At 46.3% G+C, this 25,066-nt stretch overlaps 1 protein-coding gene across 1 annotated transcript in view; it reads right to left on the bottom strand.

The window, feature by feature from the left end:
* LOC142557211 (uncharacterized) overlaps nucleotides 1-24,848 on the bottom strand; it is an 82,701-nt gene extending 57,853 nt beyond the window's left edge. The window contains exon 1 of the mRNA XM_075668904.1: nucleotides 24,794-24,848. The gene's annotated coding sequence lies outside the window, so the exon portion shown is untranslated. The remainder of the gene's footprint in view (nucleotides 1-24,793) is intronic.
* Between the last annotated feature and the right edge of the window lie 218 nt (nucleotides 24,849-25,066).

Raw genomic sequence — 25,066 nt, 5'->3', positions numbered from 1 at the left:
ATCCAAAAGTGCTGTGTTTACAGGAAACACACTTAAAACCAAAACACACAAATTTTCTTCGACAACACGTTACTTTTCGCAAAGACCGCGATGATGCTCTCGCATCATCGGGCGGCGTTGCCATTGTAATTCAAAAAGCATAGCGTGTCAACATTTGCAGCTACGAACGGCCCTCGAAGCAGTGGCGGTTCGAGTTGTCCTGCTAAACAAACTCATCACTATTTGTTCACTTTACATACCCCCACATTACAAACTAAACAAACCTGAATTTCAGTCCTTCATAGATGAATTGCCAGAACCTTATGTTGTTCTTGGCGATTTCAATGCGCACAGCTCCCTGTGGGGCGACTCTCGTACAGACGCGCGAGGTCGTCTCGTTGAACAGTTCCTTTTTTCTTCAGGTGCGTGCCTTCTTAATAAAAAAGAACCCACATATTACTCTCTTGCAAACAGAACCTTTTCGTCAATAGATCTTAGTATAGTTTCCGCGTCTGTACTGCCCGAACTCGAATGGGAAGTTATGAGCAATCCTTACGGGAGCGATCACTTCCCCGTACTGCTAAGAACATCCAAAGAAAATGAATTTCCTCCACAAGCTCCTAGGTGGAAGATAGATACAGCCGACTGGGAGAAATTTCGAAATCTATCTAGCATCTCATGGGCTGATATGTTTTCTCTAGAAATTGATGCCGCTGTGGAGTATTTTACAGCGTTCATAATAGATGCCGCATCTAAATGCATATCCGAAGGAAGTGGTTTGGCATGTAAACGGCGTGTCCCGTGGTGGAACGACGAATGTAGGATTGCTCGTCAGAAACAGAACAAAGCGTGGGGGTTGCTACGCGATTCCCCCACTGCAGAGAATCTTATTAACTTTAAGAAAGTCAAATCTCAAGGGAGGAGAACCCGCAGGCAGGCCAGAAGAGAAAGCTGGCAGAAGTATTTATCGAGTATTAACTCGTTTAGAGATGATGCCAAAGCCTGGAACAGGGTGAATAGGATTAGAGGGCGCCAAACATATTCACTCCCCCTGGTAAATACACAGGGCGATACACTGAAAGACCAGGCAGACTCACTTGGGGAGTATTTTGAGAGCGTGTCAAGTCTAACAAATTATTCGCAATCCTTTCTAAAATACAAACAAATAGAAGAATGTAAGCCACTCATAGGAAAATGTCGAAAGAATGAACCATACAACTGTCCATTTAGTATTGCCGAGTTCAGAGCTGCCTTGAGATCATGCAAGAGCTCCGCACCGGGTTCTGACAGAATTATGTATGAAATGATCAAAAACCTACACAATGACACCGAAGTTACACTACTCAAAATTTTCAACACTATTTGGGCTGCGGGATACTTTCCAACTGCATGGAAAGAAGCAATTGTGGTCCCTGTTTTGAAGCAGGGGAAAGACCCATCCATGGCGGCAAGCTATCGCCCAATAGCTCTTACGAGCTGCCTGTGTAAGGTTTTTGAAAAAATGATTAATCGCAGACTCATACACTTCCTTGAACTCAATAATATACTTGATCCCTATCAGTGTGGCTTCAGAGAAGGCCGGTCGACAACAGATCACCTTGTACGCATTGAAGGATATATTCGGGACGCATTTGTACATAAGCAGTTTTTCATGTCAATATTCCTTGACATGGAGAAGGCATATGACACAACATGGCGCTACGGCATCTTGCGAGACTTGTCGGAAATGGGCATCTGTGGCAATATGCTGAAAATAATTGACAGCTATTTGTTGAATCGAATCTTCCGAGTGAAAATCGGCAACATATTGTCGCGACCTTTCACACAAGAAACAGGTGTACCACAGGGAGGCGTGCTGAGTTGTACGCTCTTCATCGTGAAGATGAACTCGCTTCGTGCTTCGCTACCACCTGCCATTCTTTATTCTGTCTACGTTGACGACATTCAAATCGGCTTCAAATCCTGTAACCTCTCAGTATGCGAGAGACAGGTGCAACAGGGCTTGAACAAGATTTCCAAGTGGGCAGACAAAAACGGATTTAAAATCAACCCCCACAAAAGCTCTTGCGTTCTTTTTACAAGAAAGAGAGGCCTGTTTCCGGATCCTTCCTTAGAACTGTGTGGACACCAAATACCTGTCAACAAAGAGCACAAATTTCTGGGTATTATACTTGATTACAGACTCACTTTCATTCCACACATTAAATATCTGAAAGAAAAATGTCTAAAAACAATGAACCTAATGAAACTTCTATCTAAGACTACGTGGGGTAGTGACAGAAAGTGTCTAATGAATATCTACAAGAGCCTAATTCGGTCTCGATTGGATTATGGTGCTGTAGTATATAACTCTGCCGCCCCGAGCGCGCTAAAGATGCTAGACCCTGTTCACCATCTAGGTATCCGCTTAGCCACGGGCGCTTTCAGAACAAGCCCGATTCAAAGCTTATATGCCGAATCGAATGAATGGTCTCTCCACCTACAGAGATCATACATTAGCTTTACATATTTCCTTAAAGTACGCTCCAATCCTGAACATCCATGTTTTCATACCGTTACCGATATGACGTGCGCTACACTTTTCAGCAATCGCCCCTCCATAAGACAGCCTTTCTCGCTGCGTGTGAAGGAGATTAGCGATGAAATGCGTGTCCCGCTCCTCGAGCATCGCTTAAAGCACCTAACCAAGCTCTTACCTCCTTGGGAATGGCAGGTGATACAATGTGACATATCCTTTATAAATATTACAAAGCACGCTCCTGAGGCCGAAATTAGAATGCATTTCTTAGAACTGCAGTACAAACACTCCTGCGCAGCGTTCTACACAGACGCTTCGAAGTCAAATGCCGGGGTATCCTATGCTGCCGTCGGCCAATCGTTTTCGGAATCCGATGTACTGCATCCGGAAACAAGTATTTTTACGGCCGAGGCCTACGCATTACTCTCTGCTGTGAAGCATATAAGAAGAACAAAACTTCCAAAAGCAGCGATCTATACAGACTCTCTAAGCGTCGTGAAGGCCCTAATGTTACTCTACAAACATAAAAATCCCGTATTCAATGAACTGTATTCGGTATTGTGTAAAGCGTACTCATCTAACCAGAACATCATAATATGCTGGGTCCCTGGCCATAGGGGAATCGAAGGTAACGTTCTCGCGGACGAGATGGCCACGTCAATCACATCGCAAGCTGTTAACCCTACCGCTGATGTGCCTGTCACAGATCTGAGGCCTTTCTTACGAAATAAACTGCGAAATCACTGGCAGTGCACGTGGGACGCGCAAACAAATAACAAACTGCACGTTATAAAGCCCCAGTTAGGTTTCTGGCCCTCCCCAACAAAATCTCGGCGAACAGATGTCCTATTCTGTCGCCTCAGAATAGGACACACATTTGGCACCCATAGTTACCTGCTTACTGAAAGTGAACCTCCAACCTGTGGCAGATGCGGTGAGAGGCTTACCGTCCTCCACGTGCTCCTGGAGTGTCGGGAAGCCGAAACAGAGAGAAAGAAGCATTTTCCGCTTGCTTACCATTATAACATCCCTCTACACCCGGCTATGTTTCTCGGCAAGGAACCGCTTTTTGACACCAAGGCAATCCTCAACTATTTAAATGATGTCGTACTACACGTTATATGCCCATTAAATTCGTAGAGCATCCTCGCTCCAGAGGATGCCACTGCGATAACAGTTTTGCATAGCACATGCCTCCAGGCCCTTGTTCTTGAAGGGCTCTAAGGAGGCAATAGTGCTCTCGCATACCTTATAACCATATATATTTTTACACATTGTATCATTCTTTTTAAATGCACCTTAAATGTTCATAGTACACGTCATAAGACATCGCCATAATCTTAATGTACAGATTTTGCGCACTTTAGCGCGAACATTTTTAAGGCCCCTCTACAGCCACAACACACCAACTTCATCGAACTCATGATTTCATTGCAAACTCATTACCATGGACATGGCGCTCTTTGGCCATAACTGGCCCTTGCGCCATTAAAAACCACATATTATTAGAGGGTAGTAAATGGGATATAATAGGGCTCAGTGAGGTTAGGAGGACAAAAGAAGCATATACAGTGCTAAAAAGCGGGCATGTACTGTGTTACCGGGGCTTAGCGGAGAGACGAGAACTAGGAGTCGGATTCCTGATTAATAAGGAAATAGCTGGTAACATACAGGAATTCTATAGCATTAACGAGAGGGCGGCAGGTCTTGTTGTGAAACTTAATAAGAGGTACAAATTGAAGGTGGTACAAGTCTATGCCCCTACATGCAGTCATGATGACCAGGAAGTCGAAAGCTTTTATGAAGACGTGGAATCGGCGATGGGTAAAGTCAAAACAAAATACACTATACTGATGGGTGGCTTCAATGCCAGGGTAGGCAAGAAGCAGGCTGGAGACAAGTCAGTGGGGGAATATGGCATAGGCTCTAGGAATAGCAGAGGAGAATTATTAGTAGAGTTTGCAGAACAGAATAATATGCGGATAATGAACACCTTTTTCCGCAAGCGGGTTAGTCGAAAGTGGACGTGGAGGAGCCCGAATGGTGAGACTAGAAATGAAATCGACTTCATACTCTGCGCGAACCCTGGCATCATACAAGATGTAGATGTGCTCGGCAAGGTACGCTGCAGTGACCATAGAATGGTAAGGACCCGAATTAGCCTAGACTTGAGGAGGGAACGGAAGAAACTGGTACACAAGAAGCCAATCAATGAGTTAGCGGTAAGAGGGAAACTAGAGGAATGCCGGATCAAGCTACAGAACAGGTATTCGGCTTTAACTCAGGAACAGGACCTTAGTGTTGAAGCAATGAACGACTATCTCATGGGCATCATTAAGGAGTGCGCAATAGAAGTCGGTGGTAACGCCGTTAGACAGGAAACCGGTAAGCTATCGCAGGAGACGAAAGATCTGATCAAGAAACGCCAATGTTTGAAAGCCTCTAACCGTACAGCTAGAATAGAACTGGCAGAATTTTCTAAGTTAATCAACAAGCGTAAGACAGCGGACACCAGGAACTATAATATGGATAGAATTGAACAGGCTCTCAGGAACGGAGGAAGCATAAAAACAGTGTAGAAGAAACTAGGAATAGGCAAGAATCAGATGTGTGCGTTAAGAGACAAAGCCGGCAATATCGTCACTAATATGGTTGAGATAGTTCAAGTGGCTGAGGAGTTCTATAGAAATTTATACAGTACCAGTGGCACCCACGACGATAGTGGAAGAGAGAATAGCCTAGAGGAATTCGAAATCCCACAGGTAACGCCACAAGAAGTAAAGAAAGCCTTAGGAGCTATGCAAAGGGGGAAGGCAGCTGGGGAGGATCAGGTAACAGCAGATTTGTTGAAGGATGGTGGTCAGATTGTTCTAGAGAAACTGGCCACCCTGTATACGCAATGCCTCATAACCTCGAGCGTACCGGAATCCTGGAAGAACGCTAACATAATCCTAATCCATAAGAAAGGGGACGCCAAAGACTTGAAAAATTATAGACCGATCAGCTTACTGTCCGTTGCCTACAAAGTATTTACTAAGGTAATCGCAAATAGAATCAGGAACACCTTAGACTTCTGTCAACCAAAGGACCAGGCAGGATTCCGTAAAGGCTACTCAACAATAGACCATATTCACACTGTCAATCAAGTGATAGAGAAATGTGCAGAATATAACCAACCCTTATATATAGCTTTCATTGATTACGAGAAAGCGTTTGATTCAGTCGAAACCTCAGCAGTCATGGAGGCATTACGGAACCAGGGTGTAGATGAGCCATATGTAAAAATACTGGAAGATATCTATAGCGGCTCCACAGCCACCGTAGTCCTCCACAAAGAAAGCAACAAAATCCCTATAAAGAAAGGCGTCAGACAGGGAGATACGATATCTCCAATGCTATTCACAGCATGTTTACAGGAGGTATTCAGAGGCCTGGAGTGGGAAGAATTGGGGATAAAAGTTGATGGAGAATACCTTAGCAACTTGCGATTCGCTGATGATATTGCCTTGCTTAGTAACTCAGGAGACCAATTGCAATGCATGCTCACTGACCTGGAGAGGCAAAGGAGGAGGGTGGGTCTGAAAATTAATCTGCAGAAAACTAAAGTAATGTTTAACAGTCTCGGAAGAGAACAGCAATTTACAATAGGTAGCGAGGCACTGGAAGTGGTAAGGGAATACATCTACTTAGGGCAGGTAGTGACCACGGATCCGGATCATGAGGCTGAAATAACCAGAAGAATAAGAATGGGCTGGGGTGCGTTTGGCAGGCATTCTCAAATCATGAACAGCAGGTTGCCACTATCCCTCAAAAGGAAAGTGTACAACAGCTGTGTGTTACCAGTACTCCCATATGGGGCAGAAACCTGGAGGCTTACGAAAAGGGTTCTGCTGAAATTGAGGACGACGCAACGAGCTATGGAAAGAAGAATGATGGGTGTAACGTTAAGGGATAAGAAAAGAGCAGATTGGGTGAGGCAACAAACGCGGGTAAACGACATATTAGTAGAAATCAAGAAAAAGAAAAGGGCATGGGCCGGACATGTAATGAGGAGGGAAGATAACCGATGGTCACTAAGGGTTACGGACTGGATTCCTAGGGAAGGGATGCGTAGCAGGGGGCGGCAGAAAGTTAGGTGGGCGGATGACATTAAGACGTTTGCAGGGACAACATGGCCACAATTAGTACATGACCGGGGTTGTTGGAGAAGTATGGGAGAGGCCTTTGCCCTGCAGTGGGCGTAACTAGGCTGATGATGATGATGATGATGATGATGATGATGATGATCGTAAACACTCGCAAAGTAGATTTGCTTTTAAGCTGCCACAGTGTTTGCATACAAATAGATAACATGTATTTCGAATATACATATTGTCAGCTACGTTGCGAGTGTTTACGGTATTTGGTGACATTGAGGACGGCGCCAGCGGCAGAGACATCCGCTGCCGCCGCCTTCATTATCACCAAATACCGTAAACACTCGCAATGTACCTTCGCTTTTAAGCTGCCACAGGGTGTGCATGCAAATATATAACATGCATTTCGAATATACATATTCTCAGCTACTTTGCGAGTGTTAACGGTATTTGGTGACATGAGGGCGACGCCAGCGGCAGGGACATCCGCTGCCGCCGCCCTCATTGTCACGAAATACCTTAAACACTCGCAAAGTAGCTTCGATTTTAAGCTGCCACAGCCTTTGAATACAAATAGATTATATGCATATACCATATACATATTGCACGTAGGACTTAAAAAAGAATGTTTATTAACCTTACACACCTGTTTGCACATGCAACTTATCTTTTATAGTGGTTTTGAAATGACTTTGCCTGGTAATATTATACATTGTGCTTTCAGCACGTATACACTATTTAACAGGTTTTGTGACGCTTATACTATTTTGTTTCATTGCATTTTAGATATGTTTATGTATAGGATCTATAACTAGCCTGATTGGCTAAGGATCCAGATACGTGACTCACCATATCACTGTACAATATTTCTTCAATAATTTATTACTCCAATCACTAGAGGTTTCTGGGCTCTGTTTGCACACTACATAAGAAATTAGGTTCTGCTACACGTTTCCGCAAGTTGCACAGAACAGTCTGTCTTCCTCCACTTGAATACACATCAGTATAGTCGGGAATGCCATTTGTAGCTCAAACGGTCACATTATACATCGAGCCCACAAAACGTTTATAAGCCTACAGGAAATTCTATATATATATATATATATATATATATATATATATATATATATATATAGAGAGAGAGAGAGAGAGAGATAACACGGGGCAAGACATGATTTTAGGAACTATGGTTTTTGCTCGTCAGAACACCGTAGGTTTTATAGTTGTAATTTGGAATGGCTTTAACACTTCTTTTTTGTTGAACAGCTTGACTAAAGTTAAGCTGGTAAACCTTGTATATCATCACCGCTTTGCTAAAACGGCAATTGGACTTTGTCAGAGCATTGTTGGATTGTTCACATTGCCCTTACTTCACTGTGAGCGTTATCTTTTTAAACTCCTTCACAGTGTCCTCACCTGCTCCAAACTTTTCAGTTGTGTCATGTTCCGTATTCGGAGCAAGATCAACATAGAAGGTAGACCTTCATATATTCCTGTCTGTCCTCACCAACACTCTACTGTTCACAGAATACTGAGTCTTTATCACGCTTATTTTTATAAGCTTGATACTTTTCATAGCTCGCTGTCATTGTGCTTTTCTGAGCTTTGCTTTGTTGTTTCATAGTTTCATTCATTCTTCAACTGAATCTGTCATTTTTATTTTGTATGTACCTTGACTTTTGTTGTATGTGCAGCCTTGATTTCATAATTGTACTTTTTACTGTCTTTTACTGATATTCCTCCGCAGTTTTGTAATGTATGCGTGCGGGGAGGGGGAGGGGAGGACAGCTTTAGGAGCATACGATTTTTCCTGGGCACGGTAAATCAATAAATTATTCATGGATTAAGTGGAACGCTGTTGTACCCGGGGTACAAAGCAGTAAATTTACAGCTGCAGTATCTTTTACTGAGTACTTGTGTTTAACAAAGCGTAATAAGTGTGTACGACGTGCGAAAATGAGCAACATGGTTTGAACAAACGAATACGGCACTCGGTGTTCGAGAAAAAGTTTGACATTATAATATAGAACGTGAGCACTCAGGCATTCAGTACATAATTTGCTGCAATTAGCAATAACGGTCTTGAAGCTTAACTTTAATCATGAATAGGAAAAAAGAAGGAAAGGTTAGTAAAAATCTCTTCTTTTTCTTGTCGAATATGGTGTTAACAAAGGCTCTGAAAAAAGCAAGGATTCAATCTGTGTTTTTGCAGATCTAATTTTGTCAACAAGTCTTCCTTATAACTAAACCTCCGGGCTACAGGGGTTGTGATCAGCGGGGACTATTACCTCCGGGCTACAGGGCTATTACCTACGAAATATCGCTACGGAGACGAGCGAGTGGAACTGGTAAATATGTTCTGAATAATGCTGATGGCGTTGGCCCGAATGAATACCTGCGATTAGCAGCTCCACTGCAATTTACCCCTTCACATCGCCTAACTACCCCAGTCAGACGATAGCACGAAAAGTTACCTAAGCAATGCTCGATATTGACTGCGGTTAAATGCCACTGTGTGAACACTCAATGTTTTTCCCAGTGCGTTAGACACGGACGACATAATCAACGCAAAAAGCTCAGTGACACTTGTCACTGCGCGCCTTTTCAAGCGGACAAATTCATCCCACAAGTGGCCTATCAGGCTCCTAGGGGACAGGACAAAATTATAACTCTCGGGTTCATAAGAAATAACTACTCCAAACATGTGTACCTTGACAGCAGAACACATAGGAAGTGTCTTGATAGTCTCGTGCCACCGAACAGATAACGCGATGTATATTTCGGGCTAGTCAAACAATATCGGTGGTCGCCGACTTGAATGCACCGGCGATAACGGCTCGTGATTCACGACCTACTTGAAATGACGTACCAGCATACGAGTTGAACTGTAATATTGAGAAATGTTTGCAAGCCTGAGAAAACAATTTTCATAGATGCACGTGCTCGACTACAACGGGAGAAGTACATCCCGCAACAAGATCTCAGAAAGCTGTAGCCCTGATTGTTTTTAGAGCGAAGGTGTAATTGGCTACTCAATTCATGCATCCGCCCGTTCGTCCATGTGTCGCCTGTACACCGAGAGTTCCTCTGGCGCAACCACATGCGCATGCGCGAAAAAAATAATCGCGGAGGTCGCTCTGAACGTTATCATTTTCCGTCTACTTGTAGAAAGCATTACCATTTCCGTGATATCAGTCACGGCGGTCGCTCTGAGTGTTGTCATTCTATCGACCATGTTATGACGTATGACCTTCATGGTCATAGTGAAAGTTTGGGGTGGCGGTGCTCCTTTACTCCCATTGGAGGGTCAAAATGCATAATAAGATGCAATAGTGTACCCACCAACCGCCGACTTTAACGTCGACCTAGCTCGCCCCCACAGCAAGAGGATTGCGTCGTTCCTGTTGCAATAGTTTGGAATTGAGTGCTACACGGACGTCAATGTGGCGACCACGCGTCACGGGTCGTGTATAGATTCAACCTTTGGCAGGAACTTGCCTAGCACAGCAGTACAACCGATCGCGGTGTACCGCAGCGACGACAATGCAATGATCACTGTGGTAACGAATCAGACAAAGTGCAGGCGCTAAAAACCACGAAGTTACTTGTATGTGTCTTTATTCAATCAATACAGCAATCCTATAGCCATCAACAGGAATCAGTACAGTGGTCGATTTAGTCACCCCAATACAGCTTCGCTGGTTGGGGTGACTCCTCACCATGCAGGGTAGCGAACCGGAAATAGCTCCCGGTAAACCTTCCTGCCTTTCTATGCAACGTTTCTCTCTCTTTGACATCAGGCTGTAACACTGGTTACCCATTTCAGCAATTCATGGCTTGCCCAAGTCTGTTTTGTCCTTTCAGTTTCTGCAGCAGTGGCAGCCACACTCAGTGTCCGTCTAATTCACCTTGCTGTGCTCTTCTCTCTTCATTCTATATACGCCCCTAACTTATGCTTCTACCCGCCGTGGTTGCTTAGAGGATATGGTGCTGGGCTGCTAGGCAAAAGGGCGTGGTATTGAATACTGGCCACGGTGGTCGCATTTCGATTGGGGCGAAATGCAAAAACAACCGTGTGCTTAGATTTAGGTGCACGTTAAAGAACTCCAGCTGGTCTAAATTTCCGAAGTCCCGCACTCCAGCGTGCCTCATGATCAGAAAGTGTTTTTGGCACATAGAACCCCATAATTTAAATAATTTTAAATTATTGCTCCATCGCTCGGTACACGTACGGTATTGAAGTGCTTCTTAAGAGGAAGCTTTAGCTCGGGCCCAACTCCGACGCGGCCTATTGAAATACATGTAAAACGCAAAAACGTTTTTGTGAGATAACTCCTGGACCGATTTTGATGAAATTTGTTGCATTTGAAAGAGAAAGTTAAATTCTAGTGACTGTTTGAAGCGAAATCTCGATTTAGGGCCTAAATTTTCTTAAAACAATTTTCAAATATTTCACCATTTGAAAAAGAATAGAAGCACGAAGTTTACAAATTCATCGCTCTGCATCAAGAACTGATATCGCGGTTCTGTAGACGGCATCCATTAGATCATTCAAAGCGGACAAATTCAATATGTCATTTTACATCTTACGTGAAATTGTTACATTGGTTACAACGGTTTTGCAAAAGTTGTATTTCCCTATGATTGAATTTTTTTATATTCATGTGTAACATATCAATTTTGTCCGCTTTAGATGTACTATTAGATGCAATTCACAGAATTGTATTGTCATTTTTAGTGGTTTAGTTACAGAGTTGTAAACTTGATAGTTTCGTTTCTTGAAAATTTTCGATTTTTGCCAATTTTTAATAAACAATTGACGAGCTAACTCAAAAATTTCAAACCGGCAGTCACTAGATTTTAAGTTTGTCTTTTAAATGCTACAAATCTCGTCAAATTCGGTGCAGTGGTTGCCGAGAAAAACGAATTCTCCTTTTACATGTATTTACATAGGAGCACTCGAGCTAACGCTTCCTCTTAAGCTTCTTGTTTAGTTTATATGTTTCATGCTCACGTATCCATACTGCTAGAATGCAATGATTGCACACATTTTTTACAGGCTGGCGGTTATGACATGGTAGTGCGTGCCATATGCGGTCCATCACTTTTTTTTTTCTTGACTATCCTTCCCATGATCCGGTTCCCTTGCGACAAGTATAATTGAACTGGATAAAAGGATCGTGAACAATCTGAAGAGGCTGACTACCAATCATGACAGTTTTTACTTTTGCCCGATTATTCACCCCGCTCTTTTTCCGTATTAATCCTGAAACCTATACCCGCCACGATAGGCACTCATGATGCGCAGTGCACATATATTTAGTTAATGCTCCTTTCGTTTCCCGCGAACGATAGTTTTAGCGACGAGCAACCATATTTTCACCGAAGGTGTGGTGTGCAGGAAGCGGTCATTTATTTGCCGTCAATATCTTCGTGCACTTTCACCAAACGACAACGAGAACGGTGTTCCTTCGCGCTGAATTTGTGTCGGTTTCACGACGAACACGCGCGGTACGTGGACGCGACCGAATACCAACGGAACGCCTTCGCAGCGGTCGTCATCGAGGCGTCAACCGGCGCCAAGAGGACGGCAGCGAGCGTGAGAAGCACCGAAGCGGAGCAAGCGGAGGAGGTAGCCATCGCCCTGGCCATCGCCGACGCAGACTGCCACACGGTGCTGAGTGACTCAAGACAGGCGGTGCGAAACTTCGCCAAAGGGCAAATCTGCAGGGAGGCTGAGCGCGTACTGCGAGCGGTAAAACTAGACGAACGAAAAGTACGACTCAAGTGGTTCCCGGCGCACGCGGGCGACGCGTCGGAACGCAATGAGAACCATAACGAGACGGCACACGCCGCGGCGCGAGCGCTAACCAACCGCGCCCCGGCGACAGACCGTCCGACGTGGTTCGGAACCAAGGACCGCATGACGGATTACAATGAAATCACGAAGGCCTACCGCTTGGCTCGCAGGACTCTTCCACCCCCGCACCCGAGACTGAGTCGAGCGGAGGCGGTAGTACTGAGACAGCTCCAGACCGGATCGCTACCGAGCCCGAAACTGTTGAATCGCATGTACCCCGAGACATATCCGACAGATATGTGCAGAGTCTGCCGGAGGGAGACCGCAGACTACACGCACATCTTGTGGGACTGCATTAAATATCCAGAAGACGCTAACTCAAGAACACTCCCACCGCGGCTCGAGGCAGCCGCGAAGAGCTACGACCGAGACGATCGTCTCGCTCTGGGCCGTCCAGCAGGTCCTCGAGGCGCTCGAAAGGCACGGACGCAGCGAGCCGGCAACGGCGAGCGGAGACCCGCGCCGAGTAACGGCACCTTCGAGGATGACGTAGGCCCTCGTCGGGGCGCGCGAGCGCCCAACTGCAGGCATAAATAAAGTTTCTCCAATCCAATCCAATGTCGGTTTCAGTATCAATAATCGTACTAATGACATTCAGCTCTGGTTGCAACCCCCGCAGGGGCGTCTGCGTCAGCAGGCGTTTGGTGTGTTGCGACACCACGTACCCGAGCACACGAGGGTTGGACCCTCCCGCGTGTAGCCGTGCGCGGCTTAGCCGTGTCTGGGGAAAAGGGGATCCTGGGGGTTGAGCCGATGCTGGGTGTTCGGACCTTTAAGGCCCCCCGGCGGAGGCAACACACCTCTTCGGCCTCGGCTTCACATAGACGGCAGCTCCAGACTGACGCACCTGGAGGACATCGGCAGTCGCCTTTTCCTGTCTCTCCCTCTTCGAATCTTCGTCTTTATCTCCCACTTTTTGACCTTTCCTGTCTCCTTCTCACTTCTTATTACTTCTTTTCTCCTGGCAGCAAGGGTTAACCCTTTGTGGCTATCCAACCTTGGGTACACCATATTCGGTTATAGTGACGGCGTACGACTGGCGTCGTGCAGACTTGCATGCAAGCTCTGCCGCGTCCCCTTGTTGGGCTCCGTGGTGGGCGGTCGGCGCTGTTGCCGAATGTATACATTTTTCCATGGAAACTTCTTTCCCTTCCCTTGCTGATCGCCCTCAGAAACGAGGGCGCACCGAAGATGTCTTCAAGTTTTTCGGACGCCAAACCCAGAATTCTCCCCGCTTCCACGTTATTCATTCCGAAAAGCCAAACAAAGCAGTGCGAAAATTTCTCCATTCCTTGTTTCAAAGTCCCTCAATGAAGTTTTTGGTCCAGGATACAAGGTGTCAAGGATGGTAAGCGGCGACCTCCTCTTGGAGCTCCGCGATGTAAACCAATATGAGAAACTACCGCAACTAGTGTCATTTGGGGAGACCCCCATAACAGTAAGCCCTCACCGTACAATGAACACCACCCGTGGTGTTGTGTCAGATGATGATTTGCTTGAGCTGACTGAAGCGAAACTCCTGGAGGGCTTCAGCGAACAAAATGTGATCAACGTCAGAAGAATTAAGATGAGGCGGGGTGGTAAAGAGATTCAGACGAAGCACCTAATAATTACTTTTGGATCAAGTATCTTGCCCGAGTCAATCGAGGCCGGGTACATCAAGCTCCGCGTTAGGCCGTACGTGCCAAACCCACTGCGTTGTTTCAAATGCCAACGCTTCGGTCACAGCTCGCAGACCTGCCGAGGCCGCCAAACTTGTGCTAAATGTAGTGCCCAAGAACACACCTCTGAAACATGCGAAAACGCTCCACACTGCGTGAACTGTGATGGCGAGCACGCCGCGTACTCGCGGTCGTGCCCGTCTTGGAAAAAAGAAAAGAAATAGTTACAATCAAGGTTAAAGAAAACATATCTTTCAAAGAGGCACGCAGGCGGGTTGCATACATACCTAAGGCTATCTTTGCCGAAGTGGCGCGTCAGGGGGCAGCGTCACAACGGCCTCCGGCGGCTGTCCGACCCACAAGCCGTGAGTCGGCAGTAACACCATCTGCCCCCGCGGCGGTTGCAGCTAGCGCTGCTCCGTCAACACAGCAGACGGGGCCACCGACCCCGAAGGTGGGCGCAGCCGAGGCTGCCCCAACCTCCCCGGCCCCTTCCAGCGCTGGCAACGGCCGGCGCAGCCAAATCCCCCAGGGAGCCCCATCGACCTCCGGGCTGGTGGGCGCAGGGGTCTTGCCCTCCTAGGCGGGACCCTTGCTGGTAATTTCCCGCTCGCAAGAGCACGTGTCCGGCGCCTCACAAGAGGCAATGGACACTACACCTATCCCCAAGGCGCACCAAGCGCCTAAGGAGCGGCGAGGCTCACTCGAACGCTCCAGAAAGGGCAGAACCCCTGTTACAGGGCCTCGAAAGAGCTCTGTAACCTAAGGCATCACCTGTTTCCATACACACAGCACTTTTAACCTTCAATATGGATACACAAATTATTCAATGGAACGTTAGAGGTCTTCTTAGGAACCTTGATGACGTGCAAGAGCTTATCCAAAAACACAATCCGAAAGTGCTGTGTCTACAGGAAACACACTTAAAACCACAACACACTAACTTTCTCCGACCTTATGTTAAGTTCCGCAAAGACCGCGATGATGCTGTCGTATCATCAGGCGGTGTTGCCATTTTTATTCATAAAAGTATTTCCTGTCAACTTTTACAGCTGCAAACGCCTCTCGAAGCAGTGGCGGTTCGAGCTGTACTCCTAAACAAACTCATTACCATTAGCTCTCTTTACATACCCCCACATTACAAATTAACGAAGCATGAGTTCCAATCCTTTATAGATCAATTGCCAGAACCTTATGTTGTTCTTGGCGATTTCAATGCGCACAGCTCTCTATGGGGCGACTCTCGTGTAGACGCGCGAGGTCGTCTTATTGAACAGTTCCTTTTTTCTTCTGGTGCGTGCCTTCTGAATAAAAAGAATCCCACATATTACTGTCTTGCAAACAACACCTTTTCTTCAATTCATCTGAGCATAGTTTCCCGTCCATACTGCCTGAACTCGAATGGGAAGTTACGAATAATCCTTACGGAAGCGACCATTTCCCCATACTATTAAGAACACATAAAGAAGACGAATATCCACCACAGGCTCCTAGGTGGAAGATTGAGACAGCAGACTGGGAGAAATTCCGAAACTTAACTAGTATATCATGGGATGACATGTCCTCGTTAGGAATTGATGCTGCTGTGGAGTATGTTAGAGCGTTCATAATAGATGCCGCATCTAAATGCATATCTGAAGGAAGTGGTTTGGCATGCAGACGGCGTGTCCCGTGGTGGAACAACGAATGTAGGATTGCTCGTAAGAAACAGAACAAAGCGTGGGGGTTGCTACGCGCCTCCCCCACTGCAGATAACCTTATCAACTTTAAGAAAGTAAAATCTCAAGGCAGGAGAACCCGCAGGCAGGCCATAAGAGAAAGTTGGCAGAACTTTTTATCAAGTATTAACTCGTTTACAGATGAGGCGAAAGTCTGGAACCGCGTAAATAGAATTAGAGGGCGACAAACATATTCACTCCCTCTGGCAAACACACAGGGTGATATGCTGCAAGACCAGGCAGACTCACTTGGGGAGCACTTTCAGAGCGTGTCAAGTTCAACAAATGATTCAGAATCCTTCCTCAAATACAAACAAATAGAAGAATGTAAGCCACTAATAGGAAAATGTCGAAAGAATGAACCATACAACTGTCCATTTAGTATTGCCGAGTTCAGAGCTGCCTTGAGATCATGCAAGAGCTCCGCACCGGGTTCTGACAAAATCATGTATGAAATGATCAAAAACCTACACAATGACACCCAAGTTACACTACTCACAATTTTTAACACTATTTGGGCTGCAGGATACTTTCCAACTGCATGGAAAGAAGCAATTGTGGTCCCTGTTTTGAAGCAGGGGAAAGACCCATCCATGGCGGCAAGCTATCGTCCGATAGCTCTTACAAGCTGCCAGTGTAAGGTTTTTGAAAAAATGATAAATCGGCGACTCATTCATTTTCTTGAACAAAACAAAATGCTTGATCCCTATCAGTGTGGCTTCCGACAAGGGCACTGCACAACCAACCGTCTTGTACGTATTGAAGGACATATTCGTGACGCGTTTGTACACAAACAGTTTTTCTTATCGATATTCCTCGATATGGAGAAGGCGTACGATACGAGCTGGCGCTACGGAATCTTGAGAGATTTGTCAGAAATGGGCATTCATGGTAATATGCTAAACGTAATAAAAAGCTACTTGTCCAATCGTACCTTCCGCGTGAAAGTAGGCAATGTGCTGTCACGTCCTTTTATACAAGAAACCGGTGTACCCCAGGGTGGCGTGCTCAGTTGCACACTCTTTATTGTTAAGATGACAACACTTCATGCTTCCTTACCACCGGCCATTTTATATTCTGTCTATGTGGACGACATTCAAATAGGCTTCAAATCCTGTAACCTCGCAGTATGCGAGAGACAGGTACAGCATGGTTTGAACAAGGTGTCAGGGTGGGCAGAGAAAAATGGTTGTAAAATCAATCCTCAAAAGAGTTCTTGCGTGCTGTTTACAAGGAAGAGAGGCCTGGTTCCGGATCCTTGCTTGGAAATGTGTGGACAACAGATACCTGTAAAGAAAGAGCACAAATTTCTAGGTGTTATACTCGACAATAGACTCACTTTCGTCCCACACATTAAACATCTTAAAGAAAAGTGTCTAAAAACAACGAACATAATGAAACTTCTATCCCAGACGACGTGGGGTAGTGACAGGAAGTGCCTAATGAATCTCTATAAGAGCCTCACCCGGTCACGATTAGATTATGGAGCCGTGGTATATAACTCTGCCGCCCCGAGCGCGCTAAAGATGCTAGACCCTGTTCACCATCTGGGTATCCGTTTAGCCACAGGAGCTTTCAGAACGAGTCCCGTACAAAGTTTATATGCAGAATCGAATGAGTGGTCACTTCATATCCAGAGAACATACATCAGCGAAACATTTTTTTTGAAAGTCCATTCTAATCCTGAACATCCCTGTTTTAACACCGTTAATGATATGACATATGCTACACTGTCTCGTAATCGTCCTTCCGTAAGACAGCCTTTCTCGCTGCGTGTGAGGGAGCTTAGTCATGAAATGCATGTTCCACTCCTCGAACTTCGCCTAATGAATCCAGCCAAGCTGCTACCTCCTTGGGAGTGGCAGTTGATACAATGCGATACATCTTTCATATAAGTCACAAAACACGCTCCAGAGATTGAAATATAAATGCATTTCCGGGAACTCCAATACAAACACTCCTGCGCGGAGTTCTACACAGACGCATCGAAGTCACGCGAGGGGGTGTCCTATGCAGCCGTCGGCCCATCCTTCTCGGAATCCGATGTACTGCATCCGGAAACAAGCATCTTTACGGCTGAGGCCTACGCACTGCTGCCGGCTGTAAAGTATATAAAGAAATCAAAACTCGAGAAATCAGTTATATATACGGACTCCCTAAGCGCTGTGAAGGCCTTAATGTCATTTTCTAAGCACAAAAACCCAGTCATCAACGAACTCTATTCAGTCCTATGTAAAACGTATATATGTAACCAGCATGTCATCATATGCTGGGTGCCCGGTCATAGGGGCATCGAAGGCAATGTTCTGGCGGACCAGATGGCCACATCAATTGCATCGTATTCTGTAAATCCTACCGCAGCAGTCCCTGTCACAGATCTGAGGCCCTACTTGCGCAGAAAACTGCGGAACTACTGGCAACGCTCGTGGGACATGGAAACAAATAGTAAACTGCATGTAATAAAGCCACAATTAGCTTTCTGGCCTCCTGTAACAAAATCCCGCCGGACAGATGTCCTATTCTGCCGTCTAAGAATAGGACACACTTTTGGCACACATAACTTCTTACTCACGGGAAACGAGCCTCCAACCTGTGGTAGATGCGGGGAGAGGCTGACCGTCCTCCACGTCCTACTGGAGTGTCGGGAAGCCGAATCCGAAAGAAAAAAAAACATTTTATCTTAGCATACCGCCACCACATCCCTCTTCATCCTGTTATGTTACTTGGTCCAGAACCACTCTTTGACACCAACGCCATCTTAGCTTTTTTGAAAGATGTTGTGTTGCATGTTATTAGCCCCACACGTTCGTAGCGCTTCCTCTCTTCAGAGGATGCCACTGCGATAATTATTTAGAATAGCACATGCCTCTAGGCCCTTGTGGTTCAAGGGCTCTGGCGAGGCAGTAGTGCTGTAAGCAATTTAACGTCTCGTATATTTTAAACAAGGCATCATTCTTTTACGATGGATTTTAAATCTTCACAGTCTTCGTCATTAGTCATTGCCATAATTTTATAGCACGTAAATTTTACGCACTTTACAGCGACTATTTTTAGGCCACTTTACAGCCAAGTCACATCTTCCATACTACATCGTTAACACCACCATTCGTCATGGCGCTCTTTGGCCAAATCTGGCCCTTGCGCCACAAAACACCACACATCATCATCTGGTTGCAACCTATTCCTGCATGCACAACTTTTACTTCGCGCATTAACTTCAAAGGAGACGGAGGTAACTTCGTTACTGAAGTATAACTCGAGTATCTGTCGGTCCTGCCGCATTCCTTTTTTTTTATTCGAATTTGTTGCCATGCGGCATTACGTGAGTATCTGCACGAAACGGGCTTGCATGCTTACACGCATAATTTAATTCCCCTAGACACTTACGACGACTGATTCACATCGACTGAGTTGATGTCATTTTGCGTGTGAGTGTTTTCCGTGGGCATCGGTAATAGCGCGACAGGAGGAGCTGCTTTTATCATCAGACGGCGATTACGCAAAGTGGTCGTCCTCGTGGCATTAGCCTTCCAGTACTTCACAACTTGGTGCACTATAACTCTCCAAACGACAAACCCCCGCAGGGGCGTCTGCGTCAGCAGGCGTTTGGTGTGTTGCGACACCACGGACCCGAGCACACGAGGGTTGGACCCTCCCGCGTGTAGCCGTGCGCGGCTTAGCCGTGTCCGGGGAAAAGGGGATCCTGGGGGTTGAGCCAATGCCGGGTGTTTGGACCTTTACGGCCCCTCGGCGGCGGCAACACACCCCTTTGGCCTCGGCTTCACGTAGACGGCACCCCCGGACTGACCCACCCGGGGGAAATCGGTAGTTGCCTTTTCCTGTCTCTCTCTTCCTCTAATCTTCGTCTTTCTCTCACTTTTTATCTCTCCTGTCTTCTCCTACCTTCCACTTACTTCCAATTTTTCCAGGCAGCAAGGGTTAACCTTGTGTGAATAGCCAACCTAGGTTATTTCGTATTTGGTTATAGTGGTAACGTACTGCTGGCGTTTACAGGCCGTGTTTTACGGATCCTGCAGCGTCCCCTTGTAGGACTCCACGGTGGGTGGCTGGCGTTACTGCCGAAATTACAATCTCTTATGGCTTCTTCTTTCCCCCCCTTACCTGATCGCTCCCTCAAGAGGGGGCGCACCGATGATGTCTTCGAATTTTTTGCCCGTCAAAAAGAAACTTTTCCTCGTCTCCATGTGGTGCACTCTGAAACACCAGGCAAACCCGTGCGAACAATCTCTCCATTCCTCGTGTCCAAGTCTCTTACCCAAGTTTTTGGTACAGGTTATAAAGCATCCAGGATGGCAAGCGGCGATCTCCTCTTGGAGCTCCGCAACCAGAAACAATATGAAAATCTACCCAATCTAGTTTCATTTGGTGACGCCAAAGTAACAGTAACTCCTCATCGTACCCTGAATACCACCCGTGGCGTAGTCTCCGATGATGATTTATTGGAGCTGACTGAGGCTGAGCTCTTGGAGGGCTTCAGCGAACAGAATGTCATAAATGTCAGAAGAATCAAGATGAGGCGAGACGGAAAAGAAATTGCGACCAAACACCTAATACTCACCTTCAACTCCAGTGTCCTGCCCGAGTCAATCGAGGCCGGGTACATCAAGCTTCGTATAAGACCGTATGTGCCGAATCCCTTGAGATGTTTCAAATGCCAACGTTTCGGCCACAGCTCGCAGAGCTGCCGAGGCCGTCAAACATGTGCCAAATGCAGTGCCCTTGAACACGCCACTGAAGCATGTAAGAACTCTCTACACTGTGTAAACTGTGACGGGGACCACGCCGCGTACTCGCGGTCGTGCCGCTCCTGGAAGAAGGAAAAAGAAATTGTGACTATAAAAGTAAAAGAAAATATATCGTTCAAAGAGGCACGAAGGCGGGTAGCATACCTGCCAAAGAAAACCTTTGCCGATGTGGCGCGTCAGGGGGCAGCGTCACAACGGCCTCCGGCGGCTGTCCGACCCACAGTCAGTGAGTCGGCAGTCACGCCATCTGCCCCCACGGTGGTTGCAGCTAGCGCTGCTCCGCCAACCGAGCAGACGGAGCCATCGACCCCGAAGGTGGGCGCAGCCGAGGCTGCCCCAACCTCCGAGGCCCCCTCCAGCGCTGGCAACGGCCAGCACAGCCAAATCCCTCAGGGAGCCCCATCGACCTCCGGGCTGGTGGGCGCAGGGGTCTTGACCTCCAAGGCGGGACTCCCCCTGAAAACCTCTCGCTCGCAAGAGCACGTGTCCGGAGCCTCACAAGAGGCAATGGACACTACACCTGTCCCCAAGGCGCACCAAGCGCCTAAGGAGCGTCGAGAATCGCTCGAACGCTTCAGAAAAAACAAAACACCTATTACAGGGCCTCGAAAGGGCTCTGTAACCTAAGGCATCTTTCCGTTTTCCGTACACACAGCACTAATTCACATTAAATATGGATACACAAATCATACAATGGAACGTCAGAGGTCTCCTTAGAAACCTTGATGATGTACAAGAACTAATCCACCAACACAATCCAAATGTGCTGTGTTTACAGGAAACACACTTAAAATCCAAACACACAAACTTTCTCCGACAGTACATAATATTTCGCAAAGATCGCGATGATGCTGTTGCATCATCGGGCGGTGTCGCCATTGTTATCCATAAGAGCATTGCATGTCAACTTTTACAGCTACAAACGCCTCTCGAAGCAGTGGCGGTTCGAGCTGTTCTCCTAAACAAACTCATCACCATTAGCTCTCTTTACATACCCCCCCATTACAAATTAACGAAACAAGAATTTCAATCCTATATAGATCAATTGCCAGAACCTTATGTTGTTCTCGGCGATTTCAATGCGCACAGCTCCCTCTGGGGCGACTCTCGTACAGACGCGCGAGGTCGTCTCGTTGAACAGTTCCTCTTTTCTTCAGGTGCGTGCTTACTGAATAAGAAGGAACCCACGTATTACTCCCTAGCAAACAGAACCTTTTCTTCAATAGATCTTAGCATAGTTTCCCCGTCCATACTGCCCGAACTCGAATGGGAAGTAACGAACAATCCTTACGGGAGCGACCACTTCCCTATACTGATAAGAACATCTAAAGAAAACGAATATCCTCCGCAAGCTCCTAGGTGGAAGATAGACACAGCCGACTGGGAGAAATTTCGAACTCTCACTAACATCTCATGGGCCGACATATCTTCTCTAGAAATTGATGCTGCTGTAGAGTATCTTACATCATTCATGATGGATGCCGCATCAAAATGCATATCCGAAGCGAGTGGTCTGGCATGCAAACGACGTGTACCGTGGTGGAACAGCGAATGTCGGACCGCCCGTAAGAATCAGAACAAGGCGTGGGGGTTGCTGCGAGCTTCTCCCACCGCTGAGAATCTTGTCAACTTTAAAAAAATAAAATCCCAAGGTAGGAGAACCCGCCGACAGGCCAGAAGAGAGAGCTGGCACAGGTTTTTATCGAGTATTAACTCGTTTAGGGATGAGGCCAAAGCCTGGAACAGAGTTAATAGGATTAGAGGGCGGCAAACACATTCACTCCCCCTGGTGAACACACAGGGCGATACACTGCAAGACCAGGCCAACTCACTTGGGGAGCACTTTGAGAGTGTATCAAGCTCAAATCATTATTCGCAATCCTTCCTAAAATATAAACAAATAGAAGAATGCAAGCCACTCATCAATAAATGCCGACAGAATGAACCGTACAATTGCCCTTTTAGTGCTGCCGAGTTGAAAGCTGCCTTGAGCGCATGCAAGAGTTCCGCACCAGGATCTGATAGAATCATGTATGAAATGCTCAAAAACTTACACAATGACGCGCAACTTACACTACTCACACTTTTCAACACCATCTGGGATGCAGAGTACCTTCCAACCGCCTGGAAGGAAGCCATTGTAGTCCCTGTTTTGAAACAAGGCAAAGACCCTTCCTCAGTGGCAAGTTACCGCCCGATAGCCCTCACAAGTTGCATTTGTAAGGTGTTCGAAAAAATGATAAATCGGCGACTCATTCATTTCCTTGAACAGAGCAAAATGCTTGATCCTTATCAGTGCGGCTTCCGAGAAGGGCGCTCCACAACCGATCATCTCGTGCGTGTTGAAGGGAATATCCGGGATGCATTTATACATAAACAGTTCTTCCTATCGATATTTCTCGATATGGAAAAGGCGTATGACACAACGTGGCGTTACGGAATCTTAAGAGACCTGTCAGAAATGGGCATCCACGGTAATATGTTTAATATAATAAAAAGCTATCTGTCAAATCGTACCTTCCGGGTAAAAGTCGGCAATGCACTCTCACGTCCTTTTACGCAAGAAACGGGTGTACCCCAAGGAGGCGTGCTCAGCTGCACGCTATTTATCGTGAAGATGAACACGCTTCGTGCTTCACTACCACCCGCCATCTTTTACTCTGTCTACGTGGACGACATTCAAATAGCTTTCAAATCCTGTAACCTCGCAGTCTGCGAGAGACAGGTACAGCATGGCCTGAACAAAGTGTCAATCTGGGCAGACAAGAATGGGTTTAAGATCAATCCTAACAAAAGCTCTTGTGTTCTTTTTACAAGAAAGAGAGGACTTATGCCAGATCCTTGCATAGAATTGCGTGGACAACAGATACCTGTAAACAAAGAACACAAATTTCTAGGTGTCATACTTGACTACAGACTCACTTTCGTCCCCCACATTAAACATCTTAAAGAAAAATGTCTGAAAACAATGAACATAATGAAACTTCTGTCCCAGACTACGTGGGGTAGTGACAGGAAGTGTTTAATGAATCTATATAAAAGCCTCATTCGATCGCGACTAGACTATGGTGCCGTGATTTATCACTCTGCCGCCCCGAGCGCACTAAAGATGCTAGACCCAGTGCACCATCTAGGAATCCGACTGGCCACTGGCGCTTTCAGAACGAGTCCCATACAAAGTTTATATGTAGAATCAAATGAGTGGTCACTTCATCTGCAGAGAACATACATCAGCCATACATATTTCCTGAAAGTCCACTAAAATCCTCAGCATCCCTGTTTTAATACCATTAATGACATGACATATGCTACACTGTCTCGTAATCGTCCCTCCGTAAGACAGCCTTTCTCGCTGCGTGTGAGGGAGCTTAGTGAAGAAATGCACGTTCCACTCCTCGAGCTTCGCCTAATGCATCCAGCCAAGCTGCTACCTCCTTGGGAGTGGCAGCTCATACAATGTGATATATCTTTTGTGGAAGTCACAAAGCATGCTCCAGAGATTGAAATCCTAATGCATTTCCGGGAACTCCAGCACAAATACTCCTGCACGGAGTTCTACACAGACGCATCAAAGTCACACAACGGGGTGTCCTATGCAGCCGTCGGTCCATCCTTCTCGGAATCCGACGTACTGCATCCGGAAACTAGCATCTTTACGGCTGAGGCCTACGCACTCCTGTCGGCCGTAAAACATATAAATAAATCACAACTCCCGAAATCAGTTATATATACGGACTCCCTCAGTGTTGTGAAGGCCTTGATGTCTTTCCGTAATCACAAAAATCCAGTATTTAATGAACTCTACTCCGCACTGTGCAAATCATATATATCTAACCAACATGTGATCATATGCTGGGTGCCTGGACATAGGGGCATCGAGGGAAACGTTCTAGCCGACCAGATGGCCACATCAATCTCATTGCATGCAGTTAACTGTACAGCTTCGGTCCCTGTCACACACCTGAAGCCTTTCTTAAGAAGGAAACTACGAAACCACTGGCAACGCATGTGGGACGAAGAAATAAATAATAAACTGCATGTAATAAAGCCACAATTAGGTTTCTGGCCTCCTGTAACAAAATCCCGCCGGACAGATGTCCTATTCTGCCGTCTAAGAATAGGACACACTTTTGGCACACATAACTTTTTACTCACGGGAAACGAGCCTCCAACCTGTGGTAGATGCGGGGAAAGGCTGACCGTCCTCCACGTCCTACTGGAGTGTCGGGAAGCCGAATCCGAAAGAAAAAAACACTTTCTCTTAGCATACCGCCACCACATCCCCCTTCATCCTGTTATGTTACTAGGTCCAGAACCACTCTTTGACACCAGCGCCGTACTAGGTTTTTTGAAAGATGTTGTGTTGCATGTTATTAGCCCCACACGTTCGTAGCGCTTCCTCTCTCCAGAGGATGCCGCTGCGATAGT

This window comes from Dermacentor variabilis, chromosome 9, assembly GCF_050947875.1.
Source record: "Dermacentor variabilis isolate Ectoservices chromosome 9, ASM5094787v1, whole genome shotgun sequence".
In the NCBI taxonomy this organism is placed as follows: domain Eukaryota; kingdom Metazoa; phylum Arthropoda; class Arachnida; order Ixodida; family Ixodidae; genus Dermacentor; species Dermacentor variabilis.
This window is presented reverse-complemented; position numbering and strand designations above follow the sequence as displayed.